This window comes from Ixodes scapularis, unplaced genomic scaffold, assembly GCF_016920785.2.
Source record: "Ixodes scapularis isolate PalLabHiFi unplaced genomic scaffold, ASM1692078v2 ptg001158l_1___fragment_3__unscaffolded, whole genome shotgun sequence".
In the NCBI taxonomy this organism is placed as follows: domain Eukaryota; kingdom Metazoa; phylum Arthropoda; class Arachnida; order Ixodida; family Ixodidae; genus Ixodes; species Ixodes scapularis.
In genome coordinates this window covers 3,392,501-3,400,688 of record NW_024610108.1, presented here as the reverse complement: position 1 = coordinate 3,400,688, position 8,188 = coordinate 3,392,501, and the positions used below count along the sequence as shown (strand labels likewise).

The 8,188-nt window shown below is 47.4% G+C and overlaps 2 non-coding genes across 2 annotated transcripts; both read right to left on the bottom strand.

The window, feature by feature from the left end:
• Positions 1–1,260: 1,260 nt before the first annotated feature.
• On the bottom strand, positions 1,261–1,413 carry LOC120845460. Its single transcript, XR_005716661.1, has one exon. It is a non-coding gene; the product is annotated as a 5.8S ribosomal RNA (ribosomal RNA).
• A 436-nt stretch (positions 1,414–1,849) lies between these two features.
• Positions 1,850–3,665, bottom strand: LOC120845555. Its single transcript, XR_005716757.1, has one exon. It is a non-coding gene; the product is annotated as a small subunit ribosomal RNA (ribosomal RNA).
• Positions 3,666–8,188: the final 4,523 nt, after the last annotated feature.

Here is an 8,188-nt window from a genome sequence, read left to right as displayed (position 1 = left end):
GCGTTCCGGAGTGCGCGGCACCGCGCGGGCAGCCGGAACGGGCCCCCACAAGGAGAGCCCGTAAACCAAGACGCTGACACCGCTCCACGTCACAGCGAAACTGAATCCCACCGCCCTCGAGCTTCGAGGGCCCACCCGTTTTACTCTAAGCGGTTTCACGTACTCTTGAACTCTCTCTTCAAAGTTCTTTTCAAATTTCCCTCACGGTACTTGTGAACTATCGGTCTCTCGGACGTATTTAGCCTTAGATGGAGTTTACCACCCAATTAGGGCTGCACTCTCAAGCAACCCGACTCACGGGAGGTTCCATCCCGAGAGAGCAGTGGCGGAGACGGGCCTGGCACCCACTCTGGGTCAAGCCCCTGTCAGGGGGACTTGCACCACCGCAAAACTCTCGGGAACGTTACCTCCCATACACCACATTTCCCGATCGCCGGCAAGGACGAGGGATTCGGTGCTGGGCTAGGTCCCGTTTCGCTCGCCGCTACTAAGGAAATCCCTGTTGGTTTCTTTTCCTCCGCTTAGTGATATGCTTAAATTCAGCGGGTTGTCTCGCCTGATGTGAGGTCGACAATCTTTTTTTTTTATTTTGTGCGCTTTCCAACAAAAACTTCGCCTCCTTACCACATGTCAAAAACACAAAAGGATGGCGAACTAACAGTTGTTGTACACACGCTTTGCATCACTTTCGATTCGACAAAAAAGAAAGCGCGCAATCCAACGGCATTCCCCTACTGGATGGCTCCAGTATTCATCGGGGACGCGAAGGTCTTAGACTGACGGAAGGCTACGACGCAAAAAACTTTCCTCCCAGAAGCGTTTTTCTTTTTTTTGTGCAAATCAACGCCACGAGATTTACATTTGCCGACGCCGCGTTTCAACGCGCCAACGCCAACTCCGTCCCACGGTTTTTCCACTCGAACAACATCCACGCCAAAGAAAACAGAATCGATCGAAAAGAAACCGTTTCAAATCTCCGTTTCTAACGCACCGACGTCACAGCGCCGTTCAACGTGCGAAAGATTTTTTTGGTACGGGATTTTCCACAAACGGTATCCATCGAGTTTCGTTTTCCCATGCAGTGTTCGATAAAAACTCGTAGGAGGAGGAGGACTGGTTAAGCGCACGCGTGCAATCGCACCACTCGTGCATTTGCTCAAAGAAAACGCAACGCAAGAAAGCATAAAACTGCGTGCTGCCCACGATCCGACACAGTCAAAACGAGGTAGAAAACAAATTCTCCTCTCTTGATATATGATCCGACCCTCACACAGACGAAGCCACGGGAAGGCCCGAGGCCGCAATGTGCGTTCAAAGAGTAAGTGCTCAGTGTGTCCTGCAATTCACACCAAGTCTCGCAGCTGGCTGCGTTCTTCATCGACCCGAGAACCGAGTGATCCACCGCTTAGAGTCGTGTTTTTGGATTTTTCAATCAGTACGACAAAACACAAGTTGTTGTTTTTTTTTCGCGCCCGGCACATCCCATGCCATCTCGAAAGCGCAAAAAAAAGCTTCTTCTCAAACGCCTCTTCGTTAATCAAAAGAAAAGGGCGATCCTCGAGAAGAGACGAAAAAGGGGGCGATGCGCCTTTTGTAACCCGCGGATTGTCCCGGTGCACTTGAAATCTCCTCTCAATCGAGGCAGCAGAGGGCTCCCGCTGGGCGCATCATCGAAAGGAACGGAGGCCACCCAAAGAAAAAGGCACATCCGAACCACAGTTGTTTTTTTTTTTTTGTGCCGTCCCGACGGCATCCAAGCTTGGTCGGGATCGGCGCCAGATAAATTCGCACATCGAGTCCATTCCCCGTACAAGAGGAAGAAGACAAAACGATGCCAAATAACATCCGGTAATGATCCTTCCGCAGGTTCACCTACGGAAACCTTGTTACGACTTTTACTTCCTCTAAATGATCAAGTTTGGTCATCTTTCCAACACACCGGCGCAACCGAAAGGCCGCTCCGGGTATCGGTCCGAAGACCTCACTAAATCATTCAATCGGTAGTAGCGACGGGCGGTGTGTACAAAGGGCAGGGACGTAATCAACGCGAGCTTATGACTCGCGCTTACTGGGAATTCCTCGTTCAAGGGGAACAATTGCAAGCCCCTATCCCAATCACGAAGGAGGTTCCACGGGTTACCCAGTCTTTACAGACAGGGATAAAAACACGCTGCTTCCTTCAGTGTAGCGCGCGTGCGGCCCCGGACATCTAAGGGCATCACAGACCTGTTATTGCTCTGTTTCGTGCGGCTAGGAGCCGCTTGTCCCTCTAAGAAGGGTGCAAGGTGCAGAGAACCACGCACCTATTTAATAGGCTAGAGTCTCGTTCGTTATCGGAATTAACCAGACAAATCGCTCCACCAACTAAGAACGGCCATGCACCACCATCCACCGAATCAAGAAAGAGCTCTCAATCTGTCAATCCTCCCAGTGTCCGGGCCGGGTAAGTTTTCCCGTGTTGAGTCAAATTAAGCCGCAGGCTCCACTCCTGGTGGTGCCCTTCCGTCAATTCCTTTAAGTTTCAGCTTTGCAACCATACTTCCCCCGGAACCCAAATACTTTGGTTTCCCGGAAGCTGCCCGCCGAGTCATTTGAGTAACTCAGGCGGATCGCTGGTTGGCATCGTTTATGGTTAGAACTAGGGCGGTATCTGATCGCCTTCGAACCTCTAACTTTCGTTCTTGATCAATGAAAACATTCTTGGCAAATGCTTTCGCAGTAGTTCGTCTTGCGACGGTCCAAGAATTTCACCTCTAGCGCCGCAATACGAATGCCCCCGTCTGTCCCTCTTAATCATTATCCTGTATTCCAAAAACCAACAGAACAGAAACAGGATCTTGTTCTATTATTCCATGCACTGTTATTCAGGCGAATCGCCTGCGTTGAGCACTCTAATTTTTTCAAAGTAAACGCGCCGGCCAAAGCAAGGCACCTGATGAAGGGAACCAAGCCACGACAGGCATGATGTTCAGCACGGGCCGTAACGTGGTGTCCACGCACTTCCCGCCTGTAACTGAGATCCAACTACGAGCTTTTTAACCGCAGCAACTTTAGTATACGCTATTGGAGCTGGAATTACCGCGGCTGCTGGCACCAGACTTGCCCTCCAATGGATCCTCGTTAAAGGATTTAGAGTGTACTCATTTCAATTACGGGGCCTCAAAAGAGTCCCGTATTGTTATTTTTCGTCACTACCTCCCCGTGCCGGGAGTGGGTAATTTGCGCGCCTGCTGCCTTCCTTGGATGTGGTAGCCGTTTCTCAGGCTCCCTCTCCGGAATCGAACCCTGATTCTCCGTTACCCGTAACAACCATGGTAGGCGCATAACCTACCATCGACAGTTGATAAGGCAGACACTTGAAAGAAACGTCGCCGGCTCGTGGCCGTGCGATCAGCACAAAGTTATCCAGAGTCACCACACAAAACGGACCGAAGCCCGATTGATCTTGGTCTAATAAAAGCACCCGTCGCCCCGAGGGGCTTCGGGCTCACTGCATGTATTAGCTCTAGAATTGCCACAGTTATCCAAGTAGGAAGAAACGATCTAAGGAACCATAACTGATTTAATGAGCCATTCGCGGTTTCGCCTTGTTTCGGCATGTACTTAGACATGCATGGCTTAATCTTTGAGACAAGCATATGACTACTGGCAGGATCAACCAGGTAATCTTTTCGTGGTGGGTCGCCCAAAACCCTACCAACGCGCGGACGCGGGGCCACCGTCAGGCGCCCCTTACGAACCGCAAACTTAGGAATTACTTCCAAATCCAAGAAGAAATGAAGCACGTTCGAGCGCGCAGCCGGAATATCCCCGACCGAGGTCGGTACCGACGCGGCAAGAAGCGCATAAATTTCTTTCTCGTCGTAGCAACAGAAAGTCGTACGCCAAAAAAATCATTGACGACGCCTTCGCAGCGTTGCCGAGCTTTCAGGTCCCGTGAGGACGCGAGGACGCACCCCGGCCTTCGGTCAGAACGCACTCGTCATTTCACACCGTTCGGTTAGCGCGGACGCTCCGAAACACCCTCCTCTCGCATTCGTTTTCAAGACACAGGTGCACCCGAGAACCGACCCCAACGGCAGACGCCAGAGATCGCAGGTACCTTGCTGTAACGACCATGCGGCGGAGGCAGCGGCCGAGACGGCGACGAAAGGCGTCGGCGACGTCGTCAGACGCCGCTCGCACCAATCGAACGCTCGACAGACCCCACCTCCACATAATAGCACCGATAAGTATAAAGAAGATCCTTCAAGAGTATTCTGTACATAGTTTGTGGTTATCAGTTTCGGTGACTGACTGACTGACTTACTGTCTCTCACTTATGTGGCTCCTCGTTATTCAGTATCATTTATTTGTCCTTCTTTCTTTCTTATTTTTTTCCCCTCTCTCTCTCCTTATATATATATATATATATATATATATATATATATGTATGTATGTATGTTTGTGTGTATATATATATATATATAAATGTTCTTTTTTTCCTGTCTGCCTCTATGTATACATACATACGTACATACATCCTACCCCTATAAAAAAAAAAATTATTTCTCGCTTTTTATTAAAAACGTGCTGACCCCTGCTTGACTCTGATTACTTCTTTTCGACTTTCAGTTCATGTTAACATGGTCAACAGAAAGTTTATCGACTTTGTTATTACAAAGTAAACCAATATTTACACGGGGCGTTTCATGCGTTTTGAATTGTGTCAGAGCCGAACAATGAGCGCTATAGTAAGTGAGATTGTCACTGCTTTTAATCCGAATGCTCGCGGTATCGCGCGTGTTTACGGCAGGCTTCATAATAGGCAATTTTCTTTCTTTACACTACTCTTCTTTGCTCACTTCATTGTTTCTACCATTGGTTTCGTTTGGAAGGCCCCGCCACTTAGTTCCCAACAAAGTCCTCTCAAGGAACGAAGTGAGAAGCACGGGATTAACAAAAGAAAAAGATGCGTGTTTTCTAGCGGTTACCCGTGTCGCTTTGCGACACGGGCTTTCTGGCGCTTTCAACTGGGCGAGAGCCGAACAATTTACCCTACTGCACTTGCGACGGACAGCGCTTTCAAACGGAATACTGGAAATCTCGCTTACTCTTCTGGCAAGTTTGATAGGAGACAAATATTATTCTTTTCACGCGAATTGTTCGCTCTATTTCTAATCTCTCTCTTCCGTGTCCTTGGCATGGAACGCCCGCTTCGTCTCCCACAAAGTACTTCCGAGGAATCAAGTGCAAATCACGCGACTTTAAAATGTGCGTGTTTTCTAGCGGTTACCCGTGTCGCCAGGCGACACGGGCTTTCTGGCGCTTTCAACTGGGCGAGAGCCGAACAATTTACCCTACTGCACTTGCGACGGGCAGCGCTTTCAAACGGAATACTGGAAATCTCGCTTACTTTTCTGGCAAGTTTGATAGGAGACAAATATTATTCTTTTCACGCGAATTGTTCGTTCTATTTCTAATCTCTCTCTTCCGTGTCCTTGGCATGGAACGCCCGCTTCGTCTCCCACAAAGTACTTCCGAGGAATCAAGTGCAAATCACGCGACTTTAAAATGTGCGTGTTTTCTAGCGGTTACCCGTGTCGCGAGGCGACACGTGCTTTCTGGCGCTTTCAACTGGGCGAGAGCCGAACACTGTACACTACTGCACTTGCGACGGGCAGCGCTTTCAAACGGAGTACTGGAAATCTCGCTTACTTTTCTGGCAAGTTTGATAGGAGACAAATATTATTCTTTTCACGCGAATTGTTCGCTCTATTTCTAATCTCTCTCTTCCGTGTCCTTGGCATGGAACGCCCGCTTCGTCTCCCACAAAGTACTTCCGAGGAATCAAGTGCAAAACACGCGACTTTAAAATGTGCGTGTTTTCTAGCGGTTACCCGTGTCGCGAGGCGACACGGGCTTTCTGGCGCTTTCAACTGGGCGAGAGCCGAACAATGTACACTACTGCACTTGCGACGGGCAGCGCTTTCAAACGGAATACTGGAGATGTCGCGTGCTTTACTGCCAAGCTCAATAAGAGGCGAATTTCTTTCTTTTCACGGGAATTATTTCCTCTATTTCTAATCTCGCTCTTTCGTTTCATTGGGAAAGAACGCGCGCTTAGTTAGCCGCAAAGCAGTCTGAATTAATCACGTCCAAAGTACAGAATTTTACAATATATAGTGTTTTTACCGGTTGACCGCGTCAGAAAGCGTACCTTTCCGACGAGGTCTGTGTCGCTTTGACGTGAGCGGGAGCAAGGCGATTTGGGCTAGTGCACGCGAGATTGGCAGCGCTTCAAATTCCAGTACTGTAGATATTGCGTGCATTTTTTACACGCTTGAGGATGTGGGATTTTCTTTCTTGTGACGTGACCCGTTTGTCAAATTGTGTCTCGCTTTTTGGTATCGTTTAAGAAGCCCGTCCGCTTACAATCCTAAAAAAGAAAAAAAAAAAAGAAATTAGTAAAGAAAGACGCCCATACTTTTTTGTTGCTCTTTCTTTTATTATCTGCGCAGGATTTTAATTTGTGTAAGTTTTGTTTACCGTCCCAACTACGTAGGCGTTCGTACATGCCCGTCCTCGCGCCTCGAATTGTGTGCGAGCGAAATCAATCTCCCCAAGCTAGCTTCATAAATTGCTCGAAAATCGAACGTGAGGAAAGCCAGAGATACGTGGTTTTCACAGGTCGTGCAAGATTAATCCATAAAGTGCGATATTGGTATATATATATATGCATACATACATACACATACATGATTTCTGCGACAAATAGGAAGACAAAAAGACCATGTTCAAGCATAATATAGGAACATTGACACTTTGCACACACAAGGGAGGTCAAATGGCAGGTTTTCCTTCCTTGTGCAGGAAACTTTATTGCAATGTCAGAAGGGAAGTTCCACTCTAGAATTGTGCGCTCAATAAAGGAGGAAAGGAAATGCACTTGAAAACCTTCACAGTTCAAGTAAGAAAACATTTCGAAACGACAGTTTGTTTTCTTGCAGGGAGGAGAAGAGGGGAGAGAGGGAGGGAGGGAGGGAGGGAAGGAAGGAAGGAAGGGGGGGGGGGTGCCATGCACGGTGAAGACCAGAGTGTCGAACCGAAAACCGAAGCGAACGAAAAACCGGAACCGAGGAGTTAGTTTCAGCCGAACCGAAACTGACCCGCCAACTTGGAACTGTACGGAAGAAAATATAACTGTCTATTAGTCTGACGATGAATAGAAGTACAAGGGTGTACGGCAGGGATAGCTGAAAAAAAAAAAGGCTCTATGGACTTGGAGCGGCAGCCCAAAGTCGATGACGACGAAAAGAAAGCACACAGTTTCGGAAAACAGGCGGTAAGAAAGCGACAAATTAAGTAGCCGTCATGTCGAGTTGATTGCTTAGCTCTATTTAAGATGAAGGAAAAAAAAAGTAGCACAATTGATGCTTACTTGCTAAATTGAATCAACCATTATCTTGTAAAGAAAAAAAACCTCAAATGCCAATCACCTGTATTTTAGGCGACCCAACAGACTGATAACTTTTAAATTCAGGCTAAAATATAGCACAAAAAAAAAAAAACAAGGAAAGACAGATATGTATGTAGCTTGTCATTTACTGCTCCATCAAATTTAAATAAAGCAATTTATTTCTCGGCACCTGAAAATAAGCGAACCCTACAAATGAATGGAAAGATACCCGTTTGCACTCTTGAAATAGTGCCTATTACGAAAAGAAGCACCAGGTAAATATAATATCACTTTAGCTTCTTCTTTTTCTTTTTAATACGGTACGCTGTTGGTTCATCTTAGTAAAATATATAAAATAGCGCAAAAAAGACGAGGACAAGGAGTATACAGGACAGGCACTCACTTTCAACTAGTTTTATCCAGGAAAAGTAAACATACATATATAGCTTTTATTCACGATAAGTGCCGAGGGCAGCCGAGAAGGCGGCAATAGCCCCGGATGGTTTGATCGTGCTGGGAGACACCAGCATCCCAGCTCAAATATCTTCTACCCTTAAGAGCTGCACGAAAACAAGCGCCGTAACTTAATAAAAAAAAATAAAAAAATCCTTTCACTGGACGGACGGCACAAGAACGGAAACTGCTCAAAGAGCACACACACACACGACACATATTAATGAATTAATAAGGGGCACAAGTAGAACGTAGGACACGGCACCCACAGCAGAGGCCTTGCACAAGCACAGCACT